The sequence below is a fragment of the Artemia franciscana genome, chromosome 8, assembly GCF_032884065.1.
Source record: "Artemia franciscana chromosome 8, ASM3288406v1, whole genome shotgun sequence".
Classification (NCBI taxonomy): domain Eukaryota; kingdom Metazoa; phylum Arthropoda; class Branchiopoda; order Anostraca; family Artemiidae; genus Artemia; species Artemia franciscana.
The window spans coordinates 45,844,479-45,860,065 of record NC_088870.1 but is presented as its reverse complement, the minus strand read 5'-3'; the positions used below and the strand labels follow the sequence as shown (position 1 = coordinate 45,860,065).

General features: G+C 35.0%; 1 protein-coding gene across 3 annotated transcripts in view; it reads right to left on the bottom strand.

The window, feature by feature from the left end:
- LOC136030488 (deoxyribodipyrimidine photo-lyase-like) overlaps positions 1-15,587 on the bottom strand; it is a 126,757-nt gene that overhangs the window by 35,576 nt on the left and 75,594 nt on the right. The window lies entirely within an intron of this gene.

The following is a 15,587-nucleotide window of genomic DNA, read 5'->3' as shown; positions in this document are numbered from 1 at the left end:
AATACAAGTAGAACAAAAGAGATTTTTTTTTTTCTATATGACAGTGAAATGCAAACTTTAAATGAATATTTCGACCATATATCCAAGGGCTGCTCTCAGTAATAAATGAAAAAAAACAGTAAATAAATGAAAAAATACAAAAGAAATTCACAATAAAATTCAATCATTAAAACTGAAGTCTTTTTAAAACAGTTGTAGCATCATTACTTCAGGCAAGTTCCACCAGTCTGAGTTGAACTTTATTTTTTATGAAGACTTTTGTTTTAATTATCGTATTTTAATATCAGTTTCTTCTGTTTTTCGTCGGTTTTGCTGAGGATTGTCCTTGGGTCGAGATATCCACTAAAAGTTCGCATTCCACTGTCTTATAGCAAAAAAGTTCACTATTGTTCTGATTATATTCTGTTATTTATTTTTTCTCAGTCAATTGTTCTTTATTCCTTTCAATTCTTTATTCCATTCAATAGGTTCACTTGAGCCTACTAATTCAATAAATCTAACAGCGACAAAAACAACAAGAGCTAAGAGCTCATATGGCGCTTGTGACGAGGGGAGAAGAGCTAAGAGCCAAGAGATCATATGGTATGAGCTCTAACAAAATTCTATGAATCAATAGATTTATTTAAAAAGGAAAATAAGAGGCTTAATGCCGTTCAAGATTTAAAATAAGAGCTCTGAGTCACAAAGTCCTTCTAAATATCAAAATTCATTCAGATCCGATCACCAACTCGTAAGTTATAAACACCTAATTTTTTCTAATTTTTCTTCTCCCTTTTGCCCCCCCCCCATATGGTCGAATCTGGGAAAACGACTTTATCAAGTCAAATTGTGCAGCTCCCTGACACACCAACCAATTTTCATCGCCCTAGCACGTCCAGAAGCACCGAACTCGCCAAATCACTGAACCCCTCCCCCTAACTCCCCCAAAGAGAGCGAATCCAGTACGATTCTGTCAATCACGTATCAAGGACATTTGTTTATTCTATCCACCAAGCTTCATCCCGATTCCTCAACTCCAAGTGTTTTTCCAAGATTTCCCCCTCCAGCTCCCCCCAATGTCAAAAGATCTGGTCGGGATTTGAAATAAGAGCTCTGAGACATGAATTCCTTCTAAAAATCAAATTTCATTACGATCCGATCATCTATTCGTAAGATACAAATACCCCAATTTTCATGTTTTCCAAGAATTCCGGTTTCCCCCTCCAACTCCCCCGAATGTTACAGGATCTGGTCGGAATTTGAAATTAGAACTTTAAAGTACAAGATCCTTCTAAATATCAAATTTCATTAAGATCTGGTCACCCTTTCGTAAGTTAAAAATACCTCAATTTTCAAAATTACCCCCCCCCCAATTCCACTAAAGAGAGCAGATCCGGTCCAGTTATGTCAGTCAAGTATCTTAGACAGGTTTCTATTCTTCCCATGCAGTTTCATCCTGATCTCACCTCTTTAAGTATTTTCTAAGATTTCCGGTCCCCCAACTACCCCCCCCCCCCCCAATTACGCTTGATCCGGTTGAAATTTAAAATAAGATATCTGAGTTACGAGGTCCTTCTAATATGAAGTTTCATGAAGATCCGATCACTCCTTCGTAAGTTAAAAATATGTCATTTTTTTCTTATTTTTCAGTATTACCCCCCCCCCCCCCAATTGAGCGGATTCGTTCCAATTATGTAAATCACGTATGCAAGACTTTTGCTAATTTTTCCAACCAAGTTTCATCCCAATCCCTCCAATCTAAGCGTTTTCCATCATTTTAGGTTTCTCCTCCCCAAACTTCCCCCAATGTCACCAGATCCGGTCAGGATTTAGAATAAGAGCTTTGAGACACGATATCCTTCTAAATATCAAATTTTATGGAGATACAATCACCCGTTCGTAAGTTAAAATACCTCATTTTTTCCAATTTTCAGAATTAACCCCCCCCCCCCCCAACTACCCCAAAGAGAGCGGATCCGTTCTGGTTATGCCAATCATGTATCTAGGACTCGTGTTTTTTTTTCCACCAAGTTTCATCCCAATCCCTCCACTCTAAGTGTTTTCCAAGTTTTAGGTTTCTCCCTCCCAACTCCCCCCCCCCCCCAATGTCACCAGATCCGGTCGGGTTTAAAATAAGAGCTCGAGTCACGATATCCTTCTAAATATCAAATTTCATTAAGATCCGATCACCCATTCGTAAGTTAAAAATACTTTTTTTTTCAGAAATACCCCCCCCCAACTACCCCAAAGAGAGCGGACCCGTTCCGTTTATGTCAATCATCTATCTAGGACTTGTGTTATTTTTCCCACCATGTTTCATCCCGATCCCTCCACTCTAAGTGTTTTTCAAGTTTTAGGTTTCCCCATCCCAACTCCCCACCCCCGTCACCAGATCCGGTCGGGATTTAAAATAAGAGTTCTAAGACACGATATCCTTCTAAACATCAAATTTCATTGAGATCCGATCACCCGTTCGTAAGTTGAAAATACCTCATTTTTTCTAATTTTTAAGAATTACCCCCCCCCCCAACTACCCCAAAGAGAGCGAATCAGTTCCGATTATGTCAATCATGTATCTGGGACTTGCGCTTATTTTTCTCATCAAGTTTCATCCCGATCCCTCCACTCTAAGTGTTTTCCAAGATAATAGGTTTTCCCCCTCCAACTCCCCCCAATGTCATCAGGTCCGGTCAGGATTTAAAATAATAGCTCTGAGACACAATAGCATTCCAAACATCAAATTTCATTAAGATCCAATCACCCGCTCATAAGTTAAAAATACTTCATTTTTTCTATTTTTTCCGAATTAACCGGCCCCCCACTTCCCCCCAGATTGTCAAATCGGGAAAACGACTATTTCTAATTTAATCTGGTCCGGTCCCTGATACGCTTGCCAAATTTCATCGTCCTAGCTTACCTGGAAGTGCCTAAAGTAGCAAAACCGGAACCGACAGACCGACAGACAGACCGACAGAATTGGCGATTGCTATATGTCACTTGGTTAATACCAAGTGCCATAAAAAAAGAAGAGAAAAACCTGCATTAAGTGTATACGATAAAAACAATTTTTGAAGACCTCAGTTTTGCATTACAGAATCCCAAATGGAAAAGAGGTTTTGGCAAGGTTGTATATGGTATACAATGGAAAAACAACTTGGGATTCCATCCTTAAAAAGATATATGTTTAATTTTGCAAAGAATTGAAATTACCAAAAATTTTGTTTTCGAGAACAAACCCCTTTTCGACAACAAAACGTAAAAATGACAATGGATTGAAAAATAAAGTATTACAACCATTTTTTCCTGACTAGCCACATCTTTCTCCCCTTCTGAGTGATCTCTTTCAACAATCGAAAAATAAACGTATATTCCACATAAAGCTTTTTTAGAGGAGCAAAAATGAAAATGAGCCCTCTAAACAATATATATATATATATATATATATATATATATATATATATATATATATATATATATATATATATATATATTATATATATATATATATATATATATATTATATATATATATATATATATATATATATATATATATATATATATATATATATATATATATGTATATATATATATATATATATATATATATATATATATATATATATATATATATATAATATGTATATATATATATATATATATATATATATATATATATATATATATATATATATATATATATATATATATATATATATATATATATATATAAACAGCAAAACAATATCATTTGGTGAGAAGTGACGTAAAAAGGGTTTGCAACAGCATTAGCAGCAACTAGACTGATTTCAAGATGATAAGACAGATACAGGCAACTATCGCCCAATAGCTATTCTTTTCCCAATATCTAAGGTTTTAGAAAAAATTATTCAAAAAAGAATTGTTTCATATTTTGATAAAAGAGATGCACTTACTAAGAATCAGTTTGGACTCAGGTCGGTTAATTCCACTGAGCAAGCTGTTGCTGCGTTAATTTTATAGATTACTGATTCACTAAACAATACCCTAAACCATGAAATTTTGATGGACATTACTAACACAGGTATTAAAGGTAAAGGCCAAGATCTAATAAAATCTTACCTTCACGGTCGAAAAATTCAGGCAGAAATAAATGGACACCTTGATGATGATGATTTTATCAAGTGAAACCTTTATAAGTATTTCACTGCTAAATGTCTACAAACTAACACTACAAAGGAAGAAAAAAAAAACAATAGAATAAATGAAACTAATAAATGCTACAATCAAAGACAACAATCAGGTATAAATATCAAATATTAACATCAGACCAGTCTTCTAGTCGAATACAAAAATCTGTTCAAGCATTTCCTTAATACTTTATCAGAAATTACTGAGCCAGGACAAAATGGGAAATTAATTCCTAAAGAATGGAGTTCTAGTTCCATACCAAAACGTTGTAAGAAATAAACAGGACAAGTAAACAGGAAGTGGCTACAAGTTTCACTTCCACCACAAATGCACTCTCCGCTTCTAGCTTTTCCAATTTTACTTAAGAAATAATTTAACCGACAATGTCCTGTTATAATTTGCGTTAGCTGGTGTGTAATATTCATTTTAGAAGCAGCTATTAAATGGTCTTTTGACGGAAAGAATTGTATTGGCCATGAACTCACTCTATTAGTGAAACCTTGATACCAATTTTCATAAAGAGCAATTTTCAGTTTACGTCTATCTAAGGGAAAGGGAGGTGAGCTATCATCGGATTGAACATCCAAAAAATTTTTTATAATCTCATCTGTGCATGCACTGTGTGATTTTGTTCTGCTGGATATTGGGATACCCGTGTAGAAAATTTTGGCCAGTATTCTGGTCTACCCTTTTTTGCATAGCGCATAATTGTTAATTCTTTAGCTCTCAAATCTATTGGTAAAACTCCTGCTAACGCTGTAAGTACGTCAGTTTGAGCGGTGCTAAAAGATTTTGTGATCAAAATTAGAGAAAGCCTTTGAACTGAGCTTAGCATTCGGACAATATATTTTTTATTTAAAGCTGCAATCCATGCCGGGACTGCATATAGAATCGTGCTTTCTATAACCGACAGGTACATATTCTTAAGAGCACGAGGTTTTAGCCCCCAAGTACATTTAGCTGCACACATCAATTTTGTAGAATATTGTTTTGCAGAATTTATCCGGTTTCTAATATGTTCTGTCCATAATAACTTCCTGTCTAAGGTAACTCCCAAATATTTAGCTTTTTCTTTTATTTCAATTACATTACCATTAAAACAAGGGCAGGCTTAGGAAAAATTCGTTTACTAGTGAAAATAGCAGCTTCTGTTTTCTTTGAATCAAAAACTAATTTATTATTACTCGCCCAACGATCAAAGATTCGAAAAACCTCAGAGGTTGTAAACTCTAAATCACTTTTAGTCTTGCCCGCAATGATAACACATACATCATCAGCATAAGCTTGTATGTGAGAATTATTGGGCAAATTTAAATCTAATAAATCATTAATATTAATATTCCATAAAAATGGTGATAATATTCCACCTTGTGGACAGGATTTCTCAATATTTAAAGAAAACTCATTATTATATGATACAATTCTGTCTGATAGATAGCTATGCAACAACTTAACCATCCAAATTGGGCATCCGGAATCTTTTAATTTATTCACAATGCCAGGGTGCCAAGCGTTGTCAAATGCACCTCGTATATCAAAAAACAGGCACAGCGTGAGAAGTTTATGTTGCTTGTTTTTTTCAATATTTGTAACAAGATTATCTATAGCATCTAAAGTACTACGGCCTTTCATGAACCCAAACTGGTTTCTCGAGATCCAATTCTTGAAGCCCAAGTCATCAAGTTTATACATGATCAAACGTTCAAAGACTTTCCCTACATTTGATAACAAACTTTACCCCCAGGTGTTTACCCCCAGATAGCTTAGCAGTAATTTTTGCAGATGATACGGCGTCTCCGATCTTTGTTGGTTGAGAAAATAGTGGCAGCAGTGAAATCTTTGAATAAATTATTTGCATGTAATTACCGAACTCAAATTTTTTCTAAAACTAAATTCATGATTTTGGGGCAGTCAAAGCGGGTGGTAAATAAAATTACCATAGATAAGTTAATTGTAAATCAAAGAAGGATAAAAAGAATGCATTCATTTCGTTGCATTCTGATTATTTGAGATTGGAACTTGGCCATAATTTAGGTTGTCATCATAGATTGAAGCATGTGTTTCTTTTTCCATCCTTATAATTTTATACTATCCTCTAATTGAATCCTATCTTAATTATTGCCCTGTAATTTATGTCAATACTTTTATGGTCCAATCTACAACCTCTATAGATAATTCAAAATAAAGCAATTAGAGTTCTGGCTACTTTTCTTCAATGCACTGTAAGGCTTAAAAATCTGTCAAAAACCCAAACTTTATATATTTTTCTCAATATACTTAATCTCAAACAACTGAAAGACGTGCATACAGCAATGCGGTATTATAATACCACATATTCTAAACTCAGAAGTAGAAGTAGTGACACAGAAGTAGTGACACAGAAGTTCTAAAACACAGAAGTAGTATCTTTATAAAAGTGCTTTTTTTTCATTGGACCTTTAACTTTTGCCTCGGTTCGTCTTTTCTCATTATGGAAACATATCCGCCGAGCCTTTCTTTTACTGACTCATGTGATGGGACAAAAACTTCTTTTTCTTCCAACGATTTATTTAGTCTAGGTTTTTGATTTGCAAAGGTATGGTAGGCATTGATGACCCCATATTTTTTTTTAATTGGACAAAAACTTCTTCTTTTGCCTCGGCTTGTCTTTTGTCATTATGAAAGACTTATTGCAGAACCTTTTTTTCTTTTAATTGTTCAGGTGGTGGGACAAAAACTTCTTTTTCTTCAAATGATTTATCAAATCCGTGTTTTTGATTTTCAAAGGTATAGTAATCACTGATGACCTTATCCGTGAAAAAATCTAATACCCAATCTAGAATGTGTAAAACGAAATGATTCATTTTACCTCGGCTTGTCTTTCTTCTCTATGAAATACATGTCGCTGAACCTTTGTTTTTTTAACAAAGGTATGGTAAGCATTGATGGCCTTATCCATATCAAAATCCCAAACCCAATCATCATCGCTAAACTTTTCAATTTTGACACTTCGATTATCACTGTCCAGGTTGATTTTCATTGACTCGCTCACATGTTTGGTGTCAGATGTATTATAATCACGTGTGTCTTTGGTCTTCATTTGCATTTTTGACTTGCTCACATGCTCGGCGTCACACGTCTTTTATCCGCATATATCTTTGCTCTTCATTTTCATTTCTGACACGCCACCACTGTTTTTCTAACCTCGTGTGTCTTTGCTCTTCATTTTTATTTTTGATTCACTCACTTGCTCGGTGTCAAAAGTCTTCTAACCACGCATGTCTTTGCTCTTCATCAAGATTTTGACACACTCTAATTGGCGTTTTCGTATATCTTCTAACCGCCTATGTCTTTGCTTTTCATTTTTATTTTTGAGACGTTCTTGGATTTTGATGACTTCAGATAGTTTAGAAATAGCGTTTGCTTTAGCTGCCCGCATTGGTGCAGTCGCAATTGATGGTCCAGGTTGTCGATTTTCACATCTTATCGCGTTTGATAGTTCAGGTGTTGGTTCCAAAGAATTATGATTTATACTAACTGCAAATGCAAATTTTCGTTTTTTGAGTCTTCCAACAGGCATTATATTATATAAATAACTGATGCGTTGGAAACCCAACAATCTTATTTATGCTATGCATGAAATCATATAAGAAAATGCTTATATGATCTACTAAAATAAACGTCCTTTGCAAAAACCAAAATTAAGGGTTTTAACAAATTTTCTCAGATTTCTGACCTATCTAGATCGTTTTTTATGCGAGAATATTCCAAGATACCAATATACTTATATATATATATATATATATATATATATATATATATATATATATATATATATATATATATATATATATATATATATATATATATATATATATATATATATATAAATATATATATATATATATATACAATGGCGCGTAACTAATATGGCGCGTAACGACTTGTGCGCGCGGTGGGGCTTGGGGGGGCACCGGGACACCGGGACATAGGGAATATAAATGACGACTGGGACACTCAAAGAGAAAGCGACCGGGACACAAGGAATGTTCGTTTAGCAATCACCATCAACAAAGCACTGGGACACAAATGACGACCGGGACACAGGGAATATAAATGACGACCAGGACACTCAAAGAGAAATTACAGACCGGGACACCGGAACACAAATGACGACCGGGACAAAAAAGACGACCGGGATATAGGGAATATAAATGACGACCGCGACACTCAAAGAGAAATTACAGACTGGGACACCGGGACACAGGGAAACAACAACAACGGGGACGCCGGGGGGCACAGGGGGATATATAAATGACGACAGGAGCACAGGGAATGTTCGATTAGCAATCACCATCAACAAAGCTCAAGGGCAATCATTAGAATAATGAGGTATAGATCTGAACACAGATTGTTTTTCCCATGGACAATTATATGTTGCATGTTCAAGAGTCGGTAAACCTGACAACCTATTTATATCTACAGACAATGGGACAGCCTAGAATGTTGTACATTCGCAAGTTTTACGTACTTAAAAATATATATATATATATATATATATATATATATATATATATATATATATATATCTATCTATATTCACAGGTGGGACACAGGGACACAACTACAATGGCGCGTAACGACTTGAGCGCGCGGGGGGGGGGCGCGAAGCGCCACCCCAACAGCTAGTATATATATATATATATATATATATATATATATATATATATATATATATATATATATATATATATATATAAATATATATATATATATATATATATATATATATTTATATGTATATATGTATATATATATATATATATGTATATATGTGTATGTATATGTGTATATATAAACCCGTCGGCCATATACACACAAAAATATAAATAAATAACAAACAAGCAAGAAAATTAACAACAGTACGAACACGCACAAAAAACAGAATTCAACGCAAAAAGTACCTAATCTAACTACAAAAGAAATTAATCATATAAAACTTTTTCTTCTTATTAAAGATTTATCTATATATACTCCCACTCGAAATATTGTGGTTGGTTTGAATTGTGTTTCAAATTTAGCGGATTTTTTTTTTTAAATTAGCCACATGGTAAAGATGAATTCTATAATTGTTTAGTTCATTCAGGTTTTTTGTAATGTGTTAATATTTGTGATTTGGTAAATTTATTATATTTAGTTTACCTATTGTTGCTAAAAAAAGGGATATATTAACAGGATAAGTTTGTTTTGGTGTTACTTGGTTGTTTTACATTTGCTGTTGTTTTTTTGTTTTTTTTTTTCATAGGCATGTATTTTGGGGGTGATACCTGACACGGGGATGCCATGGATATTCTGTGGTAGCCAAAACACTTGGCTGGGTAGAGAATTTAAAGTGGCGAAACCCTAGAGGCCAGTGTATTCTCCTGATGAGCCCTTGTGTTGGGTTGTTGCCCCTGAATAATTTGTCTTTATTATTTTTTCTATTGTTTGGTAAATGACGACTTATACTTATTGACGACATGACTGCCTGTCCATGGATTATTCTTTATGGTTGATTGTGTATAGCTATGCTGTTTGACCTATGTGATTGTATGGATGAGTATGGTTAAGGCCTCATTCAAGTGCTGGTCTATATTAATCACTAATTTAGGAAAACAGTCTTCCTTTTCTCCTTCTGTCTCTCTTTTTTTTCTCTCTTTTTTTTGTGTGTGTTTGTGCTGTTGCATTGGTGATTTCTCTTTTCATGATATATATATATATATATATATATATATATATATATATATATATATATATATATATATATATATATATATATATATATATATATATATATATATATATATAGTTAAAGAGCAAGCTTGCCAGGTCCATCTCGGTAGCTTAATCAGAGCTTAAACGCTTGGAAATATTTATGAAAATGTCATTAGTACAAGACGTCAAAACTCCAGTTTACAGGTTTTTTTTCTTTAATCTACAGACTCGGATTATCGCGGCTACACGAATATTTGAAGAATATTTTAAGTTCCTAGCTTGAACGATTTATTTGAACATCTCTGAACAGACCGAAATACGGACGCTTAAATCGCGGTTGCAGCAATGGCTTGATTGGGATTTTTTTTATGCCTTCACGGTTCAAGACGTATACGTGTTTCGTTTTTCGTTTGCACGCTTCACCATGAAAATGAAAGAGAAACGGGCTAACAGCGAGGCATTTCATTACGCAATGTTGCCAAAATTGTCTGCAATATATTGGCAATAATACCACAAGCACAAGTGCCAACTAATGAAAGATCAGAAATCCTCACTTACGCCATATAGTTGGATATACATAAGACATATAGATTCAATTTCCGAGCCAGGATTCAGTTTCCAGAAAGATCAACCCATATCATTAAAAGACAGGAAGGCCAGCCTCCTCCTCACCTCTCCATGGCCAAGCCATATTGAGACGCTCCCTGATATGACTAAGCCATAAATCCCTCCACAAAAAAGATAGCGTTTCAAAGAGTGCTTTTAATCTTTACCGTAAGTACAACAATACTGAATTCTATCCACCCTGAAAAATATGTGCCAAAAATATTTCGAAAAAGTTTTGACAAAATTGACAAAACAAATTTTGACAAAAATTATTTAACTCTTAAGAAATCCAGAAATTAGTCCCCGGTTTCATTACACGTGGTCCCGGAAATGGAAACACGATCACGAGCTGTCAAGTACAGAACACTTTGACGACATTTTTACTAACAAAAGCTATTTCATTTCTTGAACATTTTCACAGTGAAATACAAGAAGTACATTCACCCAATAGCTCTCTTACTTTCACTGTGATCGATTGAAAAAATTTTTCTTTAACTGTATTTGAAATCTTAAAAGTTATGGGTGATAGGATCCAAGATAAAATCAAGAAAAGTCATATAACAAGTCAAACTTGAACTGAACAGAATTTAAAATAAACAATCAAGTCCAATAGAAAATAAGAGATAATCAAGACGATTAAGCCTACAAACAAACATAATTTAAACAGAAATAGTCAAGTGAAACTACAAAGGATAGGAAATTACTACAAATGAGACCGGAGTCACCGTCCATCATCAGAGGCAGCGCTCTAGCCCTGCCAAAGTATTGAGCCACATACATCGGATATATTATTTAGGCCTATTTCTTTTTTTCAAGGGGATCAAAGAGCGAAAATCACAATTCTAATTAAGGTAATTAAAAAGAAAAAACAAGGAAGGACCTACACTTTGTTAAATTTTAGACACTTGCGACTTTCCAGTTCGCTTTTCTATTTTAAAAGCAATACTTCTTTTTAAATTACTTTCCGTCTTGGTTTCTTTTCATTAAAAAGTATAGAAAATTGATGCCAAAAAAAACTTCTAAAACTCCAATTGGTTACTTTTGAAGCAGCCTAATTACCGAAGAAATATTTTTAATTAGCGAAACAATAAGCAATATTCGTCAACTGATTTTCTGCGGCGACAAACTTTGTTTTAATAAACCCTTTCCATTTGTAAAAAAAAAAAAATCGAAGTAAGCGAACAACAAACATTATTTTTCCTGAAAGGACGATATGCGTTTACTTCATTATAAAATACAACTTGGATTTTCATCATACCATATCAGGTTTCTACGATGAAAAATGCAAATATTACAGAAATATTAATCAGAAAACAAGGTTTTTGGCAGTGGAAGGGCGAGTTGGAACAGTCACGAGCCCTCTTTGGGGTTCCAATCGTACACTACAGTCGTAAAGTGACCCAATCATAAAGATGTATACGAACTATAGAGGACAGTTTTGGGCTGAGGTGGGAGTCTAAGAAGCGGTCAAGCTAATGAGTGGCAGACTATAACAGAGCACCCAAAAGTTAGATATCAAAATATCATAGTTGATTTCCTTGAGATGGATTGCCTTAGATTGGTTGCCTCAATCATTTCTTGCCGGCGAAGTAAACGATGAGTCATGAGCGCCGACATTCAACTGAAATTTGATAGAATGGTACAAACGTCCAAAAAAACTTTCCACAAGAAATATCAAGCCACTAACCGTCCTGGCCTGATGAGCCGTCCTGGCCGAGTGGGTTGGTGCGCCGGATTCAGGATCCTTTGTCTGAGAGGTCGAGGGCTCAAATCCTAGTGTACTCCATTATTTAGTTTGAGTCGGGGATCAGTGGCGTGACTCTGTAAGCTCAGCCAGAGTAGACCCAGCTCTAAATGGGTACCTGGAGAAATCTGAGGAAGGTAAACAGGAAGGGTGTGCGAAAGCACAGGATGGTTGGCCCCCAACCCCCATTGCAATCCCTGACCGAAGGGCCAAGAAACGGAGATCAGCACCATCAGTAGGGACTGTAAAGTCTGATACCATATTCTTTACCTTTTTCTTTACCCTTTACCTAACCTTTAAAGTCAAGGCCCTGGCAAGCATCGAAGTTTCGTAGTTGGGGAAATCTCCCATTTCTAAAACTTTGAAGTGTAATAATGCCTCGATCGAAAAGTGATTAGAAATTTCTTAGGGGAAACTCTGACCGACTAGAGGTACTTGCCAATCCAATTTTAGCTAATCTACTTTTAGCCAATCTTAGCTAGTCAAGCTAATCTGGGTACTTTCCTATGGAACGTAGATGGGACTCAGAAGTGGCGTTATAGTCCTGATGGTCCGTCCCCTCTGTCCCCATTTTTCGAGCAGATTACGAATTTCAAGCTGACCGTGATAAAACCCACCTACCTTTCTGTTGAAAAATTGCCGGTTGGCGTAGGTTCTGAAGGGGCTGTCATTTTGAGGCTGAATTATTCAGGTTGAAAATTCGTTTATGACTACACGCCTTTAGCTGAAATTTTGCAGCAGGTGATGGAATTTGAATTTTGGACACTGTCGGTTCTCAATCATGTAAATTGATACCCTTGCGAGATCTCGGTTCAAAAAATATACCGAATACCAACCTTATAGCAAGAAATTTGTCGTGGGACGTGTAGGCTCCACTGGATCAAATAAGTCCTCTATTCATAGAAAGTCAAATCTATGCATAATTCCTGTTTAAACAAGGTTCAACATGCCTGATTTTCTGACATTCATCGAGTCAGTCAACTACTTGGAGTCACGACAGGAGTTGTTTTCGCACCGCGTTACCAAAATTCCCCAGCTTGGATATAAATCCAAATGGGCTAGATACTTCCAGAAAATACTTCCAGACGCTGAAACTTCTGGAATAGTTCCAGAGAATTCTACCATTGTGTTCAAATTTGAAGCCATATAGATCAGGAATCAGCTTTCAAATTTTAACTGATTCCATTTTAATGCCGCTTACTATCGAGCTATGCCCTATGTTATAGGAGTCAGTAGTTAAAATTCACGTTTCACTGTAATTTCCTCACAATGAACTTCTGTAAATATGTAAATGGGAAGAATTTCTATAGGAATAGCCTATATTCAGGGATTCCCAGTATATTCATGGAACCTGGACTGATTTAGTAAAGGCCTTCAAAGACATCATTGATCTGGTGTCGAACACTGCATTTTACAAGTACACCCGCTCATCTCCTTCTAAGAGGCTTCCCCTGCCTGCTCCGTTCGGTGGTAGAATTCATCTGGAACAGTCTTAGAGATGCATTTATTCATTTCATTCATCTGGATCCCATGAAAACCATTTGTTGATTTCTTACAGGAAGGTTCAACAGAGGCATAAAACTTAGTAATATAATCTTTGAAGTAGGGTTTATTGAATTCATTGTATTTCTGTCTACACTTCTTCTGTACTGTATAAACACTCCACAATCAAATTATAGATGAATCTATAGTGTAGATGAATACATTGAAGCAATTTACTGACAAAAACGTTCCTACGGCCCAGATAGAGTGCCCCAAGAGGAGTTATAAAAATTCGATTTGATACACAATAAGGACAGTTAAGCCATCGATGTCATTATTTACACCCCTTTTTTCTGGGAAATAATTACTTATTAGCTATTTAATAAACACAGGAGGCCTTACTTCCCAGAAATGGGGAGGAAAGAGAAATTTAACCGAAAATACAAGGCACTAGTACAGCGATGCAGATGAGGAAAACCTTGTTAAAGAGTACAAAACTAACAAAAGCCAAAAAAAAAGATATTTTGAAGCCAAAAAAAAGGTATGCAAAGCAGGAAACAAAAATTATCCAGAAACAATAAAGCCAAGAAAGCCAGAGCCAAGAAACAAAAATGCCTGGAGACGAATATCACTTGGAATATCGAAGTATTTCTTAGCTTTATTTCACAGCGATTTCTTTTTGAAAACAACGGCAAGTATAGAATTTGTGGAACAGTGTATTAGCTGGCAATGGTTTTCGATTAATTATTTGGTGTTTTTGTTTTAATATTTGAAGTTTTAGTTTCAGTTTTTAAATCAAAGCAAAAAAAGGTAACTTATTGGTCCGTGAAAGACTCAAGAAACCAAGGAAGGCTAAACTCTCTACGCCTAATATATAATCAAATGTAAGGGGAAATGGTATATTCTTAATAGTTAATTTCTATACCGACCGATATTCCTGATTCGGCAGTTAAAATTTCGCATTATAACCTAAAGTTAAAAAAGGTAATTGCCAAGAAAATCCTCACAGTTGGGACAATCCCATCATGGGACAAATATAGTGCACTCCAGAAGCTTTGTTATTTAGCAAAGAGCCATACAAATAGCAAAGGAGGAAGACAATAGAGAGCAAGTATTACTAATTTATTATATTTTTATGAAGAAAGTTAGATGGATTCTGTAACTTTAATTTTAATTAATTTATTAGTCAACATCTTAGTGAAGTGACTTGTAATGCGGGACTCTCACGGTGTATATACAGTTTATTGTGAAATTGCGCACCATCAAGTTTGTCCCGCTCACACGAACAATTCACCTTTTTGAGTTATAATCAAATAGCAAAGGAGAAAGACAGAAGAGAGCAACTAATTTACTCTATTTTTATGAGGAAAGTTAAATGGATTCTGCAACTTCAACTTTAATTTAATTTTAAAAAATCCCACGGTGTATATACAGTTTTTAGTGAAATTGTGCACCATAAAGTTTGTCCCACTCACACGAGCAATTCACCTTTTTGACTTTATTGCAGTTTTTCATAGCAAATAACTTAATTAATCAGACGTGAAAAGCCATCTTCTTAAGCATTTTTTCCTTTTAATAAGTAAGGCTTAGATGACCTTGTCAAACCTTTATTCTTTTACCAGACAAAATATTTAAACAAGTATTACTCTATTATATATGTTGATACTTGTTAGTGTGTGGTTTAGTTGAATTTCTCCGCAAGTCTTCTACTATAGGCTGAGCTTTACAGGCTTTCTTGAGAGAAAGTTAAATAAAGTTCAGCTTTTTTTTCCGACAGCAATAAATTCAACAAAGTTATGCGAGAAAAATGGTTTGTTAACTTTGTGGACAGCTTTATTAGCTTTACTGACGCCGTGGGAGCTCCGCATAGCACT